Source organism: Pseudophryne corroboree, chromosome 5 (genome assembly GCF_028390025.1).
Source record: "Pseudophryne corroboree isolate aPseCor3 chromosome 5, aPseCor3.hap2, whole genome shotgun sequence".
Classification (NCBI taxonomy): domain Eukaryota; kingdom Metazoa; phylum Chordata; class Amphibia; order Anura; family Myobatrachidae; genus Pseudophryne; species Pseudophryne corroboree.
The window spans coordinates 128,773,001-128,795,278 of record NC_086448.1 but is presented as its reverse complement, the minus strand read 5'-3'; the positions used below and the strand labels follow the sequence as shown (position 1 = coordinate 128,795,278).

The 22,278-nt window shown below is 47.7% G+C and overlaps 1 protein-coding gene across 7 annotated transcripts in view; it reads left to right on the top strand.

Annotated features, from left to right (window-relative positions):
- OSBPL3 (oxysterol binding protein like 3) overlaps window positions 1-22,278 on the top strand; it is a 404,452-nt gene that overhangs the window by 126,622 nt on the left and 255,552 nt on the right. For all 7 annotated transcript variants that reach the window (XM_063921703.1, XM_063921704.1, XM_063921708.1 and 4 more), the window contains exon 2: window positions 18,770-18,962. The gene's annotated coding sequence lies outside the window, so the exon portion shown is untranslated. The remainder of the gene's footprint in view (window positions 1-18,769; window positions 18,963-22,278) is intronic.

Genomic DNA, 22,278 nt, shown 5'->3' with positions numbered 1-22,278 from the left:
GGGGCTCTCCTGAGCTTCTTAGTGAAAGTTTTAGATTAGGTTTTTTATTTTCAGTGAGACCTGCTGGCAACAGGCTCACTGCATCGAGGGACTAAGGGGAGAAGAAGCGAACTCACCTGCGTGCAGAGTGGATTGGGCTTCTTAGGCTACTGGACATTAGTTCCAGAGGGACGATCACAGGCCCAGCCATGGATGGGTCCCAGAGCCGCGCCGCCGGCCCCCTTACAGAGCCAGAAGGCAGAAGAGGTCCGGAAAATCGGCGGCAGAAGACGTCCTGTCTTCAACAAGGTAGCGCACAGCACTGCAGCTGTGCGCCATTGCTCTCAGCACACTTCACACTTCGGTCACTGAGGGTGCAGGGCGCTGGGGGGGGGGCGCCCTGAGACGCAATAAAAACACCTTGGATGGCAAAAAAATGCATCACATATAGCTCCTGGGCTATATGGATGCATTTAACCCCTGCCAGAATACATAAAAAAGCAGGAGAAAAGTCCGCGAAAAAGGGGCGGAGCCTATCTCCTCAGCACACTGGCGCCATTTTCCCTCACAGCTCCGTTGGAGGGAAGCTCCCTGTCTCTCCCCTGCAGTCACTACACTACAGAAAGGGTTAAAAAAAAGAGAGGGGGGCACTAATTAGGCGCAGTATTAACTATACAGCAGCTATAAGGGGAAAAACACTTATATAAGGTTATCCCTGTATATATATAGCGCTCTGGTGTGTGCTGGCAAACTCTCCCTCTGTCTCCCCAAAGGGCTAGTGGGGTCCTGTCCTCTATCAGAGCATTCCCTGTGTGTGTGCTGTATGTCGGTACTTTTGTGTCGACATGTATGAGGAGAAAAATGATGTGGAGACGGAGCAGATTGCCTGTAATAGTGATGTCACCCCCTAGGGGGTCGACACCTGAGTGGATGAACTGTTGGAAGGAATTACGTGACAGTGTCAGCTCTGTATAAAAGACAGTGGTTGACATGAGACAGCCGGCTACTCAGCTTGTGCCTGTCCAGACGTCTCATAGGCCGTCAGGGGCTCTAAAGCGCCCGTTACCTCAGATGGCAGATATAGACGCCGACACGGATACTGACTCCAGTGTCGACGGTGAAGAGACGAATGTGACTTCCAGTAGGGCCACACGTTACATGATTGAGGCAATGAAAAATGTTTTACACATTTCTGATAATACGAGTACCACCAAAAAAAAGGGGTATTATGTTCGGTGAGAAAAAACTACCTGTAGTTTTCCTGAATCTGAGAAATTAAATGAGGTGTGTGATGATGCGTGGGTTTCCCCCGATAACAACGGATAATTTCTAAAATGTTATTGGCATTATATCCTTTCCCGCCCGAGGTTAGGGTGCGTTGGGAAACACCCCCTAGGGGGGATAAAGCGCTCACACGCTTGTAAGGGCTCTACCTTCGCCTGAAATGGCCGCCCTTAAGGATCCTGCTGATAGAAAGCAGGAGGGTATCCTAAAAGGTATTTACACACATACTGGTGTTATACTGCGACCAGCAATCGCCTTAGCCTGGATGTGCAGTGCTGGGTTGGCGTGGTCGGATTCCCTGACTGAAAATATTGATACCCTAGATAGGGACAGTATATTTTTGCTATAGAGCATTTAAAAGATGCATTTTTATATATGCGTGATGCACAGCGGAATATTTGCCGACTGGCATCAAGTCTAAGCGCGTTGTCCATTTCTACCAGTAGAGGGTTATGGACACGTCAGTGGTCAGGTGATGCGTATTCCAAACGGCATTTGGAAGTATTGCTTTATTAAGGGATGAGTTATTTGGGGTCGGTCTTTCAGACCTGGTGGCCACGGCAACAGCTGGGAATTCCACGTTTGTACCCCAGGTCGCCTCTCAACATGAGAAGACGCCGTATTATCAGGCGCAGTCTTTTCGTGGACAAGCGGGCAAAAGGTTCCTCATTTCTGCCCCGTGACAGAGGGAGAGGAAAAAGGCTGCAGAAATCAGCCAGTTCCCAGGAACAGAAACCCTCTCCCGCCTCTGCCAAGCCCTCAGTATACGCTGGGGCTTTACAAGCAGAATCAGGCACGGTGGGGGGCCCGTCTCAATGAATTTCAGCGCGCAGTGGGCTCACTCGCAAGTAGACCCCTGGATCCTTCAGGTGATATCTCAGGGGTACAAATTAGAATTCGAGACGTCTCCCCCTCGCCGTTTCCTAAAGTCGGCTTTACCGATGTCTCCTTCTGACAGGGAGACAGTTTTGGAAGCCATTCACAAGCTGTATTCCCAGCAGGTGATAATCAAGATACCCCTCCTGCAACAGGGAACGGGGTATTATTCCACACTGTTGTGGTACCGAAGCCGGACGGCTCGGTGAGACCGATTCTAAATCTAAAATCTTTGAACACTTACGTACAGAGGTTCAAATTCAAGATTGAGTCACTCAGAGCAGTAATTGCGTACCTGGAAGAAGGGGACTACATGATGTCTCGGGACATCAAGGATGCTTACCTTCATGTCAAAATTTACCCTTCTCACCAAGGGTACCTCAGGTTTATGGTACAGAACTGTCACTATCAGTTCAGACGCTGCCGTATGGATGGTACACGGCACCCCGGGTCTTTACCAAGGTAATGGCCGAAATGAAGATATTCCTTCGAAGGAAGTGAATTTTAGTTATCCCTTCCTTGGACAATTCCCTGATAAGGGTAAGATCCAGGGAACAGTTGGAGGTCAGTGTAGCACTATCTCAGGTAGTGTTGCGGCAGCACGATTGGATTCTCAATATTCCAAAATCGCACCTGGTTCCGACGACGTGTCTTCTGTTCCTAGGGATGATCCTGGACACAGTCCAGAAAAAGGTGTTTCTCCCGGAGGAGAAAGCCAGGGAGTTATCCGAGCTAGTCAGGAACCTCCTAAAACCGAGCCAAGTCTCAGTGCATCAATGCACAAGGGTTCTGGGTAAAATGGTGGCTTCCTACGAAGCAATCCCATTCGGCAGATTCCACGCAAGAACTTTCCAGTGGGACCTGCTGGACAAATGGTCCGGATAGCATCTTCAGATGCATCAGCGGATAACCCTGTCACCAAGGACAAGGGTGTCACTCCTGTGGTGGTTGCAGAGTGCTCATCTTCTAGAGGGCCGCAGATTAGGCATTCAGGACTGGGTCCTGGTGACCACGGATGCCAGCCTGCGAGGCTGGGGAGCAGTCACACAGGGAAGGAATATCCAGGGCTTATGGTCAAGCCTGGAGACATCACTTCACATAAATATCCTGAAGCTAAGGGACATTTACAATGCTCTAAGCTTAGCAAGACCTCTGCTTCAAGGTCAGCCGGTGTTGATCCAGTCGGACAACATCACGGCAGTCACCCACGTAAACAGACAGGGTGGCACAAGAAGCAGGAGGGCAATGGCAGAAGCTGCAAGGATTCTTCGCTGGGCGGAAAATCATGTGATAGCACTGTCAGCAGTATTCATTCCGGGAGTGGACAACTGGGAAGCAGACTTCCTCAGCACGACCTCCACCCGGGAGAGTGGGGACTTCACCCAGAAGTCTTCCACATGATTAAAAACTCGACAGGTATTGCGCCAGGTCCAGGGACCCTCAGGCAATAAGCTGTAGACGCTCTGGTAACACCGTGGGTGTACCAGTCAGGGTATGTGTTCCCTCCTCTGCCTCTCATACCCAAGGTACTGAGATTGATAAGATGGAGAGGAGTAAACACTATATTCGTGGTTCCGGATTGGCCAAGAAGGACTTGGTAACCGGAACTTCAAGAGATGCTCACGGAGGATCCGTGGCCTCTACCTCTAAGAAGGGACCTGCTCCAGCAAGGACCCTGTCTGTTCCAAGACTTACCGCGGCTGCGTTTGACGGCATGGCGGTTGAACGCCGGATCCTGAAGGAAAAAAGGCATTCCGGATGAAGTCATCCCTATCCTGATCAAAGCCAGGAAGGATGTAACCGCAAAAACATTATCACCGCAATTGGCGAAAATATGTTGCGTGGTGCGAGGCCAGTAAGGCCCGACGGAGGAAATTCAACTGGGTCGATTCCTACATTTCCTGCAAACAGGAGTGTCTATGGGCCTGAAATTGGGGTCCATTAAGGTTCAAATTTCGGCCCTGTCAATTTCCTTCCAAAAAGAACTAGCTTCAGTCCCTGAAGTTCAGACGTTTTGTAAAAGGGGTACTGCATATACAGCCTCCTTTTGTGCCTCCAGTGGCACTTTGGGATCTCAATGTAGTTTTGGGTTCCAAAAGTCACATTGGTTTGAACCACTTAAATCTGTGGAGTTAAAATATCTCACATGGAAAGTGGTCATGCTGTTGGCCCTGGCCTGGGCCAGGCGCGTGTCAGAATTGGCGGCTTTATCCTGAAAAAGCCCTTATCTGATTTTCCATTCGGACAGGGCGGAATTGAGGACTCGTCCTCAGTTTCTCCCCAAGGTGGTTTCAGCGTCTCACCTGAACCAACCTATTGGTGGTGCCTGCAGCTACTAGGGACTTGGAGGCCTCCAAGTTGCTAGACGTTGTCAGTGCCCTGAAAATATATGTTTCCAGGACGGCTGGAGTCAGGAAATCTGACTCGCTGTTTATCCTGTGTGCACCCAACAAGCTGGGTGCTCCTGCTTCTAAGTAGACTATTGCTCGTTGGATTTGTAGTACAATTCAGCTTGCACATTCTGTGGCAGGCCTGCCACAGCCAAAAATCTGTAAATGCCCACTCCACAAGGAAGGTGGGCTCATCTTGGGCGGCTGCCCGAGGGGTCTCGGCTTTACAACTTTGCCGAGCAGCTACTTGGTCAGGAGCAAATATGTTTGTAAAATTCTACAAAATTGATATCCTGGCTGAGGAGGACCTGGAGTTCTCTCATTTGGTGCTGCAGAGTCATCCGCACTCTCCCGCCCGTTTGGGAGCTTTGGTATAATCCCCATGGTCCTTACGGAGTCCCCAGCATCCACTTAGGACGTTAGAGAAAATAAGAATTTACTTACCGATAATTCTATTTCTCATAGTCCGTAGTGGATGCTGGGCGCCCATCCCAAGTGCGGATTGTCTGCAATACTTGTACATAGTTATTGTTACAAAAATCGGGTTATTATTGTTGTGAGCCATCTTTCAGAGGCTCCTCTGTTATCATGCTGTTAACTGGGTTCAGATCACAGGTTATACGGTGTGATTGGTGTGGCTGGTATGAGTCTTCCCGGGATTCAAAATCCTTCCTTATTGTGTACGCTCGTCCGGGCACAGTATCCTAACTGAGGCTTGGAGGAGGGTCATAGGGGGAGGAGCCAGTGCACACCAGATAGTCCTAAAGCTTTCTTTTGATGTGCCCAGTCTCCTGCGGAGCCGCTATTCCCCATGGTCCTTACGGAGTCCCCAGCATCCACTACGGACTATGAGAAATAGAATAAATAGAATTATCGGTAAGTAAATTCTTATTTTTGAAATCGGTACCTCAGTCTCTATTAGTCTGTGGCAGCTTGTGCGTCAGCCATAGTGATTGATATTGGGTATAAAGCATAATTCCAAAAAATAAGTGGTCAACGAATCTTGTATCAACTCTGCGTTCACAGGACTGTTGTACACATTGATTTAATAGCTCTCCCCATATCTCCCCCCCCTCCCTCTCCCATGTCTGTTGGCTGTATTTTGGAATATTATGAGCATGATGCAGAACTGGACACAGAGAAGGCATGGGTTACCCTGCTTTGCATGCATTGATGTGGATTGTGTACATTAGCCCATATGCAGAGGTGTGTGTGTATCAGCAGTGCGCTGGGCCGTACCTAGCCACATGCTTGGTTTTATAGCCACCATATAATCATCCATGCACACCAGCAGTGGCGTAACTAGAAATTTTTCTCCCCCAAGCCAAAAAATTCTTCTGCGCCCCCCCCCCCATAATTGGCAGTAGTAAAGTGACAAATATGCGCGCGACGAAGGCGCGCCGCCAAAAAGGGGTGTGGCTTAGTTGAAATGGGCGTGGCTTCGCATAAAGGGGCGTGGCATTGCAGGAAAAGTCTACCTTATACCCCAGTTTTGCAACCTGCACGCCCAGACGTTAGCCACCACAGGAAAGAAAAATAATCCTGATTCATGCCCCTTACATTATTTGTAATTTTTCCTCCTTATAGTAATGCCCAGTATACATTATGCCACATACTGCAATGGCCCTTAGACATTATGCCACACACAATAATGCCCATGACACAATATGCACACACTGTAATGCCCCCGACACATTATGCCACACACCGTAATGCCTGTGACACATTATGACAGGAATCGCAATGCCCGTTATACATTATGCTACACACTGCAATGCCCCTGATACATTATAGCACATACAATGTCTGTGACACATTATGACACACACCGCAATGACCCTGAGACATTATACCACATACCACAATGATCATGATATAGTATACAACACACCGTAATGCCTGACACATTATGACACACACCGCAATGTCCGTGATACATTATGCCACACACCGTAATGCCCATTACACATTAAGTTCTACAGTAAGGCTTCTAATTACTTTTAAATTACCTGCTCGTTGCCAGGGGTTTCATGCTCTTGGTTCCATGCACGGTGCCAGGGATTTTCATGCTCAGGGTGTCATGCTCGTTGCCAGGGGTTTCATGCACTGGGTGTCATGCTCGTTGCTAGGGGGTAGTGCTTGTTGGTAGGGCCGTGCTCCCAGTGCCACATATTCCCCCAGTGCCAGATATTCCCCCACAGTGCCAGGTACATGTCCCCAGTGCCAAATATACCCCCCCCCCCCCAGTGCCACATATGCCCCCAGTGCCAGATATTCCCCCACAGTGCCAGGTATATGCCCCCAGTGCCAGATATTCCCCCACAGTGCCACATATGCCCCCTCAGTGCCTGCTCCCCCCAGTGCCAGATATTGCCCCACAGTGCCAAGTATATGCCCCCAGTGCCAGATATTCCTCCACACAGTGCCAGGTATATGCCCCCAGTGCCAGATATTCCCCCCCAGTGTCACATAAGCCCCCTCAGTGCCTGCTCCCCCCAGTGCCAGATATTGCCCCACAGTGCCAGGTATATGCCCCCAGTGCCAGATATTCCTCCACACAGTGCCAGGTATATGTCCCCAGTGCCAGATATTCCCCCCCCCCAGTGTCACATAAGCCCCCTCAGTGCCTGCTCCCCCCAGTGCCAGATATTGCCCCACAGTGCCAGGTATATGCCCCCAGTGCCAGGTATATGCCCCCAGTGCCAGATATTCCTCCACACAGTGCCAGGTATATGCCCCCAGTGCCAGATATTCCCCCACAGTGCCGCCAGGTACATGCCCTCAGTGCCAGATATTCCCCCACAGTGCCTGCTCCCCTATTCTTCCCCCTCCCCCCCCCCCCCCCCAATTAGAGCTCACGAACGGCACTTCCTTTATTACACCGGCCGGAGAGCCAGGAGGGATACTGGAGAGGCGCGCGCGGTGCCCTCCGTGTCCCTCCAACACAGCAGCGGAGGGAAGTAGACCGCAGATTGACATGCGGACGCTCGTCCGCATGTCAATCTGTTCTAAGTCAGTGGCGTCCCCGCAGCCCCTCGCCCCCAAGCCACCGCGAGGACTGCGGGGGCAGTAGTTACGCCACTGCACACCAGCCGTTACTTGGTGCAAAAGATCTGAGACCAGACACATTTACACTTACGTCCAACTCTGCCTCGCCCAGAGGTCTGTCCCAGGAGAATAGTTAGTTACAGCCCAGCCATGACTGCATTCACTTGAGCTTGCCTACACTTGGGCCCGGGGACTTGCATATCACATTCGAACTAGATGTACATTTAGTTCTGCAGTAGCCCTGATGACTGGTTTAAGGTTTAAGGGGTTGCAGGCTGGAGAAATCTGTTTCCTCTTATATCCATTCATCTAGGGTTTGGGGCACTCCATGTGATGGGAAATGTGCACTACTGTATGCACTTACTAAGGTGAGCTTCTTCACACTATGCACAACCCAATGTGTGTTCACGTGTTCTCATACCCTTTTATAATCTGCGAGAAGCAGCCAATGACCATCATATTATCTAATTATTATTGGTTATAAACGAGCAATAATGTCAATATATTCCTGTATCTCCTATTTACATCAACACTTGCAGAAACTACATAGAATTAAGGTGTCCACTTCAGTGAAAAGCTCAGAAATGTTTATTAACTGAAGAGATAAGAGGCTTCTCAAGCACCCTTATTCTTATTGCCTCTCAGCCTGCAGACGCTTCCACGGCACACAACCTCTGATGCACAGAGCAATTACCACACCTGTACAGCCGGCACTAGCCGGTGCTTTCAGGGCCTGCATTACTCATACACAAGATTATAAATCGGACACAATAATTCTAATTTACTGACAAAGACAGATTGCATAGAAGCAGACTGAAGTCCTCTTACAGATAAGGTCATGATAGAGCATTTCAATGAGACTGAGTTATTGTACAAAAGCAAATAAAGCAGTGTCAGTCTAATGGATGAAGACATGGGTGTTCGTGAATTCAACACACATTTTTAAAGTTTGGCAAATGATTTAACCCTGGTAGTCAAAAACAATGAAAACAAATGGTTCATTACACACACACACACACACACACACACACACACACACACACACACACACACACACACACACACACACACACACACACACACATATAAACAGTACAATGTGCAGAGAGACTAGGACCCCATACACTACTGCGACATGTCCATCTGACATGTCGCAGGCGATTGCTAACGATCACCCGGCAGCCTCTTCGGCAGCAGGATCGCCCAAGATACATCATATGCTGTCCTTTTGCATACAATGTATCTTGGGCGATCCCAGCCACGCCTGCGGGGTCGGACCAGATTGAATGTGCAGCACATTCAATCTGAAGGATCCGATCCGGTGCTCACGGGTGCCGCGTATCAGATCGGATACACAGGCACAATTCCCGATTTTCACCCAATATATCAGGCCGAATGCCCAAATTGGGCTGAAATCGGGCATAATCGTTCTAGTGTATGGGGGCCCTTTAGATGTGAGAGGGGTGTGTCCAAACTTTTCTAAATTGCTGTGTAAAAATAAAGCTGTCCCATGTTTGGGGGCTGCATGTAAAATCAGCCAATATTTACCCTGCATGCAAAGTAATAAAGAATACATGGTTTGTCCGGGTACACAGTTACTTGTTCTTTTTTGCTTTACTCCCACCCCACAAATGGGTCCACAGTGCGGCTAATTCTGTGTTTGCAGCAAAGCCCTAAACAAAATCAGGTAACTTTGCACCAGGACAAACCATATTGCAATGTAAGTGGTGCAAATACGTTTATGGACTCTTTTTTTTAATTTTTATTTTTTTGCATGCAGGGTAAATGCTGGCTGCTTTTGTATTTAACTCACAAATGCTGGACATCTTAACACTGCAATCTAGATTTGCGCTAGGACGCGCCCCTCCCAAATGTAAACATTGCGCTTGTTATACAGTATCTGCTTCACCTGCAGATCAGCATGGTTTTGCCAAGATGCGAAGTTGCTCCCAACTGAGTCAGCCCAGTTGTGTTTTGAAGTAGTTGTGTTGCTGCAACCGTTTAACTGTGTAAGTAGGTATCCAACACTTTCCCATACCTCCCAACTGCCTGAACAGATCTAACAGCTGTTGGAATTTTGGAAGGTGTAACCTATTCACTAAATTAGCATTGATGTTACCATCCCTGGAGGGAAAACATTGGAAAGTAGTTATTTGAGCGAGAATCACTTTGTCAGTACTGTGATGTCGAGCAGAGTATGCAGACACGTTGCTAAAGTTTGTTAGAGCGTTGTTACCTTGTCTGTGGTAAAAGCTTAAACAATGATGCCTAACCATCATGTTTCAGCCTCTACTTCTGACATGCTTCAAATAACATTAGTACCATGTCTGCATACTTTGCTTGAGATTACACTGCTGACAAAGTGATTGGGAATGCCGACGCATCATACCGGTCCCAAACCACTGGCCTCTCACCATCCGTGGAAAGCATTAGACATTGACCATCAATGCTTGGAAAACAATAACATCAGTGTTGATGTCACATCCTTAATTTACATCACAGATGCAGAGAAATAGATCTTTCTTTGAAAACCGGCTGGAGAGCAATAAAGGTGCTGGGCTTATACAGTCCTGGGGGCGTGCCCAGCACTTCTATAGCACTATGCTTTCCCCAGCACCCAGTCCTTCCCCTAAAACCCCATGCTCTTGTACTGCTGTGACTGGTGCTCGCTGGTCCTGCTCACTATGCTGATGTTTCTGCTCATGCATTGGGAAACACAGTAATAGTAAATGTGAGGTGTTGGGTGGGCAATGAAAATGAACGTTTGTCTGGATAGTATCCGCGGCAGTCACATCATAATGTGTGCGTGGCGGAAAGCCCCCTTATATTGGATCTGCCCTGATGTGCAAGTTACAAATTATTTTGTAGTTTGCCATACGTTGACAATGTGTTACATTAACATCTGCTACATAAATTGCAATTAGCTACTCCTGTCTTTGAATTCTGCAATTCCTTAAAATACTTGTTGATGAAACCTCGATATTTAAACTAACTAATTCTTGTTTTTATTTACATAGGTTAAATATTGCTTGGTTTGTAAACTACAGTTGAAAAGCCGATTACATTTTACCACCAATAGTACCTCTCATTAAAAGAATCGCTCAGGCATGTATGTACAATTTTTCTCATACGTCCTAGAGGATGCTGGGGACTCCAAAAGGACCATGGGGTATAGACGGATCCGCACTAGCTTGGGCACACTATAAAGACTTAAACTCGGTGTGAACTGGCTCTTGCCTCTATGCCCCTCCTCCAGACCTCAGTTAGACTTTGTGCCCAGGAGTGATGGGTCACACACTAGGGGAGCTCTCCTGAGTTTCTCTAAAAGACTTTATATTAGGTTTTTTATTTTCAGGAAGACCTGCTGGCTACAGGCTCCCTGCATCGTGGGACTGAGGGGAGAGAAGCAGACCTACTTCTTCTTAGTTCAAGGGCTCTGCTTCTCGGCTACTGGACACCATTAGCTCCAGAGGGTTCGATCACTTAGTGCGCCTAGCTGCTTGTTCCCGGAGCCACGCCGTCACCCCCCTCACAGAAGCCAGAAGAAAGAAGCCGGGTGAGTATGTGAAGAACAGAAGACTTCAGTGACGGCAGAAGACTTCAGTAATGGAGGTACAGCGGTAGCGCTGCGCTCCATGCTCCCACACAACAATGGCACTCACAGGGTGCAGGGCGCCGGGGGGGGGGGGGGGGGGGGGGGGAAGCGCCCTGGGCAGCAGGTTGCTGATTTCTTTTTTATGGCAGGCATAAAAGCATTTGTGTGCCTGGGCACTCGTCTACTAATTTTCCGTTAGTCCGGGAATAGACTGGGACCTGTGAGTTATTTATAGAATCCAAAGGGGGACATTCTGAGTTACGGTTGTATCCCCTTACTGTTTTTTCTAATAGATCTTGCCGTTCCCCCCTGGAAGGGGAGGTAGTACGCGACGCCATACAGAGGTGCGTCAGGTTCAGGACTTTGTATGATTGTCCCTGTATAAAGGTGCAAATCGTTGTTTCTCTCTGACTGTTCTTCGACACAGGGATTGACTGTTGTTCCCAACGACGCTGAGGTCGAAAGTGAGTTTCAGAGTAGATACTGACCGGTTAAGGTTCGGTGTTTTTCCTGTGGAAAGAGTTCTGAGGATCCAGAGTTGGATCGGTTTTGAGGTGACACCTCATCAATATGTTCTGTTAAAAAAAACAAAAAACAAAAAACAGATGGGTGCGGCCTAAGAGGCCTTTTTCGGTGAGCAGGTCTAATACCAGAGTGGTTTTCAAGGCACAAGTTGGAAATGTGATCCGGGTCTCACATGCGCATGCACCGGAATATAATCCTGACGGCCAGGACATCGCTCCTGTGGTGTCTGTTCGGTTCTCTCCTTCTAGAGGAATGAAGGTTCGGGATCCAGGTTTAGATCTTCGTGTCCGTGCATACAGATCTCCGAAGCTGGGGAGCAGTCCTTTGCAAGGGACGTATTTCCAGAGGATAAGGTCAAGTTGGGAAACTTGTCTGCTATAAGCTTTCTTGAATTAAGAGTTATTTTCGACGAACATATTCTTCGTTTTCTGCCCGTGTTAGTACTGCCAGACGACTTGTCAGCAGTGGCGTAAGTAAGGCGGAACAAGGAGCAAAGCGGCAATGGCGGAAGATGCACAGTTTGCAGTTGAGTGGGAAGTCTGGTAAACGCTATGTTAGCAGTCTTCGTTCCGGATTTCCTCTGCTGACGCGATATCCAGCCGGAAAAAATTCAGTCGTCATTCGAGAAGCTTTCCCAGACGTGACTAGTCTTTGAGGAGTGTCGCAATTGGACATGTTGGCATCTCGACTCAACAAGAGGTCTAAGGGAGATTGTTCCAGGTCAAGGGACACTCAAGATATAGCAGTAGACATCCTCGTGACACCGTGGCTGTTTTTAGTCGGTCTATGTGGCCTCTCCGCTTTCACTTTTCTGACGGTGGTAAGCGTAAGATGATCGAAGGTTCCGGTGATCCTCTTGAATCCGGTCTAGCCAGCGAGGGTTGGCTATCCAGTTTTTCGTGGTTTACTCATAGAAGATTACTGCCCTCTTACTCTACGTGAGGTAATGTTAAAACAAGATCAGGGCGTGTATCATGACTTGCTGCGTCTGACGGCGGGGCGGTTGAATGCCATATCCTAAGCTGAACGGGTGATCCCAGTGAAGTCGTTTCCTCAATTCTTCAGGCTAGGAGAGAACTAACGGCAAAGCGTTACCACCGTAGTTGGAGTAGTTATGTGTCTCGGTGTGTATCCGGGAAGGCTCCTATGGCAGACTTTCAGCTATGTTGTGCTTATCCATACTTTACAAGCCGGTGCGGATGCAAGCCTAATAAGTTTCTTTACAAAATTTCTCTCTTGGAAAGTGGTCATGCTATTGGCTTTGACGTCTGCAAGGCGGGTGTCGGAAGTGGTGGTTTTGTCTCACAAGTGACTTATTTGATCTTTCAGGTGGATAGAGAGGAATTGAGTACTCGGTTGGTAGTTCTACCAAGAGTGGTTTCTGGGTTTCGCAGAAATCGGCCTATTTTTATGCCGGTGGTTAATTAAGCATTAGCTGAGTCAAATTCACTCGATCTAGCCAGGGATTTGAGTATGTAGGTCGCCAATTTGGCTCCGTTTGGAGAAACAGAGGCTCTGTTTGTCTGGTATGTTCCCAACATGGTTTGGGAGACTGCGTTATGCAGTCTGTTACACGCTGAATCTGTGATGCGGTTTGGCATGTCCGTTCTACGGCTGGATTGCCGTTACCGAAGTCGGTGGAAGCCCATTCTAATGGAAAGATGGGTTCTTCTTGGGCGGATGCCCGAGGAGTCTCGGCGGTTCATCTTTGCCGAGCGGATTCTTGGTCGTGATCAAACGTTTTTGCTATGCTCTACAACGCAGGTTCTCAAACACGGTCCTCAGGACCCCACACAGTGCATGTTTTGCAGGTAACCCAGCAGGTGCACAGCTGTATTAATTACTCACTGACACATTTTAAAAGGTCCACAGGTGGAGCTAATTATTTCACTTGCGATTCTGTGAGGAGACCTGCAAAACATGCACTGTGTGGGGTCCTGAGGGCCGAGTTTGAGAACCTATGCTCTACAAGTTTGATGCCCTGTTTTTTTGGGGACATTTTGTTTGCTCATTCGGTGCTGCAGAGTCGTCCGCGCTCTCTCGCCCGTTTTGGAGCTTTGGTATAAACCCCATGGTCCTTTTGGAGTCCCCAGCATCCTCTAGGACGTATGAGAAAATAGGATTTTAGTACCTACCGGTAAATCCTTTTCTCTTATTCCGTAGAGGATGCTGGGCGCCCGTCCCAGTGCGTACTGTGTCTGCAGTTATTGCTTTTGGTTACACCCTGGTGGTGTGTTTTCTCTGTCAGGCGGTTGCTACCGTTGTCCATACCATGGCATGCGGGGTCTTATTTTTGCTTATGTGGACACACGGTTTGTGTTACATATTCTCTCAGCATGTGGCTGTGTTTTGTTCATGCCGTTGGCTGGTATTCTACTGAATGCCACGCTCTACGGTGTGTTCGAGGTGTGAGCTGGTATGACACTCACCGTGTTTCTAACAATAAATTCTTTCCTCGAAATGTCCATCTCTCCTGGGCACAGTTTTCTAACTGAGGTCTGGAGGAGGGGCATAGAGGGAGGAGCCAGTTCACACCCAGTTTAAGTCTTTATAGTGTGCCCAAGCTCCTGCGGATCTGTCTATATCCCATGGTCCTTTTGGAGTCCCCAGCATCCTCTACGGACTAAGAGAAAAGGATTTACCGGTAGGTACTAAAATCCTATTTTAATGGATTTGATCAGCCCTCCGTGCCCCTACTTTGCATGTGTTAAGTGAACCATTCTTGCACATTTATTACCAGTTATTTGTATAGCAGCAGTTTACATTTATATTCCCTACCACATGTACACGCAGACATTCACACTAGGGTTAATTTTGTTGGAATCCAATTAACCTACCAGAATATTTCTGGATTGTGGGAGGCAGAGCCGTAACTACGTGTGTGCCAGTTGTGCCTGGCACACAGCGCAGTCGCCCTGAGTGCGCAACTGCTCGCATTCCAAGTCAGCGGCTTGTAATGAGTCAAATTGACTCATTACAGGTCGCCTGTGCGTGCCGGAGGAGAGGATGAGGAGCAGTTCCTGGGCAGGTGAAAAGGAAGGAGGGGGAGGAGGCAGCAGCAGCAGCGCTATGTAATTGGTAGCGGCACCGCTGAAGCTTTCTCTCTCCTTCCACATAGGCTGGTCGCCGCCGCAGTGAATGCTGGGATGCGTTTCCCTCATCACAGCGGCGGCGGCCAGCCAATGCAGAAGGAGAGGGACGGCTGCATGCGGCGCCGCTACCAATTACACTGCGCTGCAGCTACTCCGGAGTCCCCCTCTCTCCTCCTTCTCACCTGCCCGGGATCTGCTAGCAACGAGGAGCCTGACTGCCTGAGCCAGCAGAGAGATGGTAAGTATCATCTATTCTATCTATCTATCTATCCTGCTGTAATGTGTGAAAAGAGCTCTACCTGGTGTACTGGCGCTACTGTTCGGTGTAATTTGAATAATGGAGACTATTGTGCACCGTAATATGAATTGGTATTATTTTGTGGCCACACCCCTTCCCCATGAAGCCACGCTCCTATATATTGTTTGCGTGCCTATGGCCCACACTGCCCCTATTTTGCATAAGGGGGGGGGGGGCAATGCCGTTTCTTGCACACAGCGCTAAAATGTCTAGTTACGGCACTGGTGGGAGGAAATCCACAGAAGTACGGGGAGAATATACAAACTCCACACAGTTAGGGCCATGGTGGGAATGGAACCCATGACCTCAGTGCTGTGAGGCAGTAAAGCTAACCATTACACCATCTGTACTGCACATAATGCATAGTTCACTCCTGTGTACAACACCCCCTCAATTGTAAGTATTTTGCTAGTACAGCTACAGACTATTAGAAGTTGGGACCATTATTAGGAAAATGACATTTTTTGGAGCCTGCCATGCCATTCCCAGAAGTGGGAATCTGGATAAGAGCATGAAGTGTAATTAGGGAACATAGCCACAAGGCCTGCAGATGTCACCAATGCTTCTGACATGCTGGACTGCTTCTGTTCCTTCCTGTTCCCTTTGAATGTTGTGCTCTACACAGAAGGGTAGGGAATACCTCCCTAAGTGCCCGAGAACTAGTTAATGGTGGAGTTGTGGTATATTTATTTGGGTTTATTTGCTTTTTGTTCTAATAGTAAAAATATTAATGATTAACTATTCCCTTCTTTGCTTGTTGAGATGGGTTACGTAAGGCATATTATACTGTATGCATGGTTTAAACCTCAAGCTTGGATCAGGATGCGCTCTCCTAAAGTTGTCAGTTGCAGGATTTTTCTAGGTTGCTGGGCAGATTTCTTAGTGGGTGATCGTTGGGGAAGAGGATTTATATTTATCTGTGTTTCCTCCCTTCCACCCTGTTAGTTGCTGGCTTATGTAGAAGGTGGGAAAAAGAATAGTAGGAGTGACCATATAGGCTGCGAGGTGCTTTTCTTGCCAATACATGGGTTAGGCTGATTTTGCCCTTCTGGGGTCAGTTGCCCCATTGCTCCAGATTAACCAAACATATAGGCCTCTTTGGTTCATGTTTGCAGATGTCTACACTGATGTTCTCACTATTCTTTCTTTGTTACCAAACCTTACTTGGATTTCCAAAAATTCAGCTGACCCTTTTCCACACCATTTTCAGTTTCCTGTACCTTTACTGTAGCTGGGGTTCTGACAAATGCTGGGTTGGCAGGCTTCCGTCAGACATTGGGGGTAATCCTGAATTGATCGCAGCCTCAAGTTTGTTAGCAATTGGGCAAAACCATGTGCACTGCAGGGGGGCAGATATAACATGTGCAGAGAGAGTTAGATTTGGGTGGGGTGTATTCAAACTGAAATCTAAATTGCAGTGTAAAAATAAAGCAGCCAGTATTTACCCTGCACAGAAACAAAATAACCCACCCAAATCTAACTCTCTGTGCACATGTTATATCTGTCCCCCCTGCAGTGCACATGGTTTTGCCCAATTGCTAACAAACGAGGCTGCAATCAACTCAGAATTACCCCCATTAAGCTGTTTGTTTAGTCAGAGTCTGTGCTACATTCAGGTGCAGACCAATATCTCCTGTTGTAAAGATATCAATGTCGTTAGTCGGTCTCTCACTCCCAGATGAAATTAGTTTATTTAACTTTGAATGAAAGTGTTCTTACTGTATGTGTCAGGGAAAGTAAACTGATCATGTGTCACAGGTAAATCATTTCCCCCTGCATGCTTCTCATAGCTGCAGTTTTGGGAATGTTTCCCTAGTTACTGTTATCGCAGGGCCTGATTCAGCGATGAGGTGGAGTGATTTTATCGCCATTGCGCATGCGCTGAGATTGATTAGCCGTAGCATATGCATAGAGGAATTGTTCATGAAGTGAGTGACGTAGTCAACGTTTGGGGGAGATAACGGGGTGGCTAAAGAAACACAGGCGGATTGGGACCATTTTCTGGGTGTTACCTAGTCAGCCACTGCAAATTTCTTCACAGCTGGAGAGGTCCCAGCGTCTTAAGCTGGGTACACACGAAGCAATGTGTTCCCAATCTATATATCGCCCGGCAGTTGGGTACACAGCAGAACAATGTATGAGGGACGGAGCGACATATCGTCCTGTTCTTCATTTACATAGGGATCACGTTATCACTTGGTTGGCAGCACAGCACGACTGACCGGGTGGCGTCGCCAACGACTGCGGGTACTCGCGTATCGGGCATACACATTTAGCAATATGTCCAGTATGTCATTATGATTCAGACAGAAATGACATATCTGGCCAATATGGCTTCAGTGTGTAACCATCTTTAGGAGAGAAGCTCAGTCTGAAACAGCATAGTGCTGCCCAGATCTGATGGTGCATCCTATGTTCCATGTTACGAGTGCCTAAACCTAACCCCACCCTCCCCGCAGCCTAACCCTCCAGCGTTGGTCTCCTGATCCTGTTGGGATTCCGGCGTCTGCATTCTGATGGCTGCTGGGATCCCGAGAGCCGGCATCCATAGAGATACGGAGTTGAAATAAAAATCTACAGTATTCTTATATTGCATCAGATCCATAGTGGTCTCCAGTGGCATGGGCCCAGTACAGCCATCGGGTATCCCTGTGGATCCAGCAAATGGCACATGCAAGGCAATTATGCTCTCAGGTATTATTCTACCTCCACCTCCATCCAAGACTACATCTCTTATTTTGGGCTGACTTCTTATTTATTACATTTTGTTGGACTGCATTGTTTCTGTTACTTAAAGCTGCACAAACTCCTACCAGTTAATTGTTAATAACTAAAATCATTCTCTAGCCGGATCCTCCAGCTCAACTAAATTCAAACCATCTTCTTATGGCTATGTGGCTAATTGCGCGCACGGTGGTAAGTGCATGTGCAAGGTTTTAAACTGCGTCCACAGTTTTAAGAGCCAGCAAGGATGGCAGCAGGACGTCATTGCCACATTTTGTGGGTGGCAACGCACACCATTTGAGGGATGCAGTCCAGACAACTGAAGCATGTCCGGACCGTTTGTGGGCCGCGGTGGCTGCATGGCGTTACACGCAGCTGCTGCAACCCAACAGATAATGTCCTTCGACTGCCTTCTCAGTAAGCAACTGCAAACATGCGAGCGCATCGCTGTATAGCGATGCGCTCGCATATTAGTGGGGGGGGGGGTCATTACTGGGCAAGCGGGGCAGCCTTGCACTGTGCTGGGCACCCCCCCCCATCCCCGCCCCCCTTACACACATTCTATCAAAAAGAGTTGTAGTTTTGCTACTTTTAGAAAAATCACATATGCTGGATCGGCCCTACTGCATGTTGGCTCCCTAAAACATGTCCAGCAATTCAATTTAGACTCTTAAATGCAGGTTGCAGCTAGTCCTCCCAATCCTACACCTCTTGAAGCATCAGTCATCCTGTTTAATGCCTCCTAACTGTGAGAAGGCCTGGAAGAGCCCTTGGTTGATAATGGGTCTCCAGCTAGGGGATGGGTAAGATTAGCAACTTTTATAGAGTAGATGAGAGAACTGAGCTAGAAAATGTAAGTTTAGAACATGACATATTTGAAATCTAATTACAGACTGGAATGCTGTTAAGTATGTTGTTGACATCAAGCCCATAGGGAATAATATGTTCTATTTTCTAGGTGGTTACGAAGCTTGAAAAAAAAATGTTCACAACCCACTGAAAACACCTTGAAGCGGCCTTAAAGCACCATGGAAGGCCTGTAACCAACCCTAAGAAGCCCAATCCAAGTAGAGCTAGACAAGACTATTAAAAAGGCCAGAGCCGAGCCTTGGATTATTTTATATATAGAGTGAAAAATCTGAAAATAAAAGGTATGAATATAATGTATCTTAATATAAAATAAACAGTCTTGGATGTATTCACTTTTTTTGGGGAGGAAGTGATGGATCAGCTACTGTAATAAACAGAGAAGATTACCATACTTTGTATACCATTGCCTGCACAATTTATTCATCTTAGATTTTTTTCTCTTCATATTTGCACACCCTTTTAAACTTTGTAACCTGTTCTGGTATAACCTGTACATCTGGTTTCAAGGTACTTTGCTTGTCATCTGTTTTGTTAGTACTGAAAAACTTTGTATTGTTAGAGATATTCAGCTGTATGTATTCAAGGATTTCTTCTACAAAGATGAAATGTTAGTGTGTTCTCTTACTATTAATGCCACTGTGAACCTTATATACTTTCTATTTGCTATTGTGGTCTGAATAAGGGTTGGCTGTACAACTTGGCAATTGTACATTCAGAAAGAAAATCCTTCTGTGAGCAGACTAGAGTGCTCAATAATGAGCAGACAAAGCTACTATTTTTATTTATTACAATACACAGTGTGTGTGTGTGTGTATGTGTGTGTGTGTGTGTGTGTGTATGTATATATATATATATATATATATATATATATATATATAATTTGTATTTTTTTCTGCAGCGGGGTACACTGTGTTCCACATGAAATACATTGGGGTGTAGAGATGGATCTTAATCTAGGCACCAACAGGTTAAAGCTTTAGCTGTCCCAGGATGCATTGGGGCCTCCTCTATAACCCTGCCTCCAGGCACACTGAGCACAGTTACGAGTTGGTTCCTGCATGAGCAGGTCACTTAACAGGGGGGCTGCACTGGGCAGCCCTGAAAAAGCTTTTAGAAGACTTCAAGGGCTGCAGCACTTACATGTCAGGGTGACATTCTGTGCTGCAGCTCTGTCACCTCCCCGGCGGCGTCGCATACTCCCGCTGGCTGTGTTCCCGGGTACTTGCGGCGGAGACGCTCCAGCTTAGGCACACAGTTGCAGACGCTCTCCTGGTTCGCGTGGCTGCTACTGAAGGGAGGAGGTAAGAGGGTCCCCCAGGCGGGACCCGCCATTAAATCTTGTTCCGATCGCAGTCTAGGGAGATGGACTGCGACGCTGGTGTGGACACTGTCACCGAGCAGGTACCCCACTATATCCGCCAGGGCATAGGAGTACAAGTCGGATATACTAGTATCCACTTTAATAAGACTCCATAGTACCAGGTGGTGAAGTACAGCATAGGGGAGCCGGCGCTTGACCTGTAGCCTATCCCCCGGCCCAGGGCGCCATCCACAGCTGGTGTTCCCGCCCTGGAGCTGCCTCACACTCTCCCTCACTCCCTGACTGAGACACTGGGCGCCATTTTCTAAAATAGATGCGACTGTTCTCTGGGACTGCAGGGCAAGGTCTCCTTTGTAAACCCGCCTGTACATCAGTGCCGTGGTTTTACAAGCACTTCAAGTATTCTACATGTCAATAATAAGACAGCGTTAGTTAAGCACAAGTGGTACCTGTGCCAGAGTATATTATACGAGTATTCTGATATATACATCCGGTCTCAGACCGTGCATTGTTATATATAATATACATATACTAGTCCAGTGCAGTTTTATTGTGTTAATAAAATATCTGCATTGGCACTGTGACTGTGTGTGCCTGTATCTGCTGTGTGGATTTCACTTTCGGTGTATCCCAGCTATAGCTATCACTGTATTCTGTACCCTAAGGGACTAGGTGCGTCATGGTCCATATATAGTGCTTCACAGTATTTACCGATTAAAGTGTACTCTACTGTTTACTCAGTCGCCTAATACTGGATTTATTCGCTGGTGTTGTGTACTGGGCACTCAGTCGCATAATACCGGACTTATTCGCTGGTGTTTGTGTACTGTGTACAGTCACATACTAGGGAATTTATTCACAGGTATTGTACTCTGTCTGGCTGTATCGTACTAATACGCTCTGTGGTTGCATTCACTAATAATTTCTAACACAAAGAGCGGGAAATCCGAGGACGCTGCTGCACACTGCAGCGCTTGCGCTCAGTTTGCGGCTCCTGTAACCAATCAGGATCCACCTTGGGCGGCGTTCTCATCTATGCTAAATACGCTTGTGACACGCCTTACGCCCCCTATGGAACCTCGTGTTCAATTACAGCCACATATTGTCCATATAGTAAATCTGCCTTGGGAGGATAATTTGTCTACCCAGCTGCAGCAATTGAGTCAATCCTTGGTTAGACATAAAACTGCCCCAAGTCACTCTCGCGTCACGGGGTCATCTAAGCGGGCTTCCGCCTCACAATCCACTAATCTCTCAGAAGAGTCTTCTGATGAGGATGGGGAGTATACTGTCCTGTCAGATACTGATACAGCTGCTTCTAACGAGGAATCTACTACTCAGGTTGATGTCCCTGACTTAGTGGTTGCTACTAAGCAGATCCTACAAATCACTGATGATGATTCCACTACAATATTACCGCATTCTGCCATCTAGTGGACATACGACAAGAATCCTGGTCTTTTTCAGGATAGAAATTCTCCCTGTCTAAAAGGATGGTAGCTCGCTATTCTCTCCCTACAGAGTTGTGTAACAAGCGGGAAAATTCACCACCGGTGGATTCCCATGTCACCCGTCTAGTGGTGTCGTCTACTCTGCCTGTCACCTCACTGAAGGAACCGACAGATAAGCATGTGGAGAGATGCCTGAAGTCTATTTACTCCCTTACAGGTGCTGTACATAGACCCACTACAGCAGCCTCTTGGGCCGCAAAAGGAATTGAAGCATGGGTTCAGGCATTAGAGGAAGAGCTGCCTCAGGATATATCTGACACTGCCAGACAGTACCTGTCTCACATTACCACCGCCGCCTATTACATTCAGGAGGCGTCCTCTGAGGCAGGTGTGTTGGCGGACAAGGCATCAATTACGTTCATCTTGGCTCGCCGTATTCTGTGGTTGAGTCCATGTTAGGTGGACCTGGACTTCAAAAAGACCTTGGAGGTAATCCCTTTTAAGGGAGACATCCTGTTTGGGGAAGATCTCAATAAAATTGTGACCTACTTGGCGGCTGCTAAGACTGCCTTTCTTCCTAACGCTACTCCTTCTGCACAGAAGGCAATAGGTGCCACTTTTTTCTCCTTTCGGCCACAAGGGAAAGCAAAAGGTCAGGCATACCTGAGACAATCTCGTGCTTCCAAAACCACAAAGCCCAAGGCTAAACAAGCCTGGGCAGCCCGTCAGCCTGCTTCTAAATACGACAAGCCTGCTGCATGTCGGGACAGGCCTCCCCCTAGGGGATCCCAGGGTGGGAGGCCGACTTCGGTGATTCACCCAGGT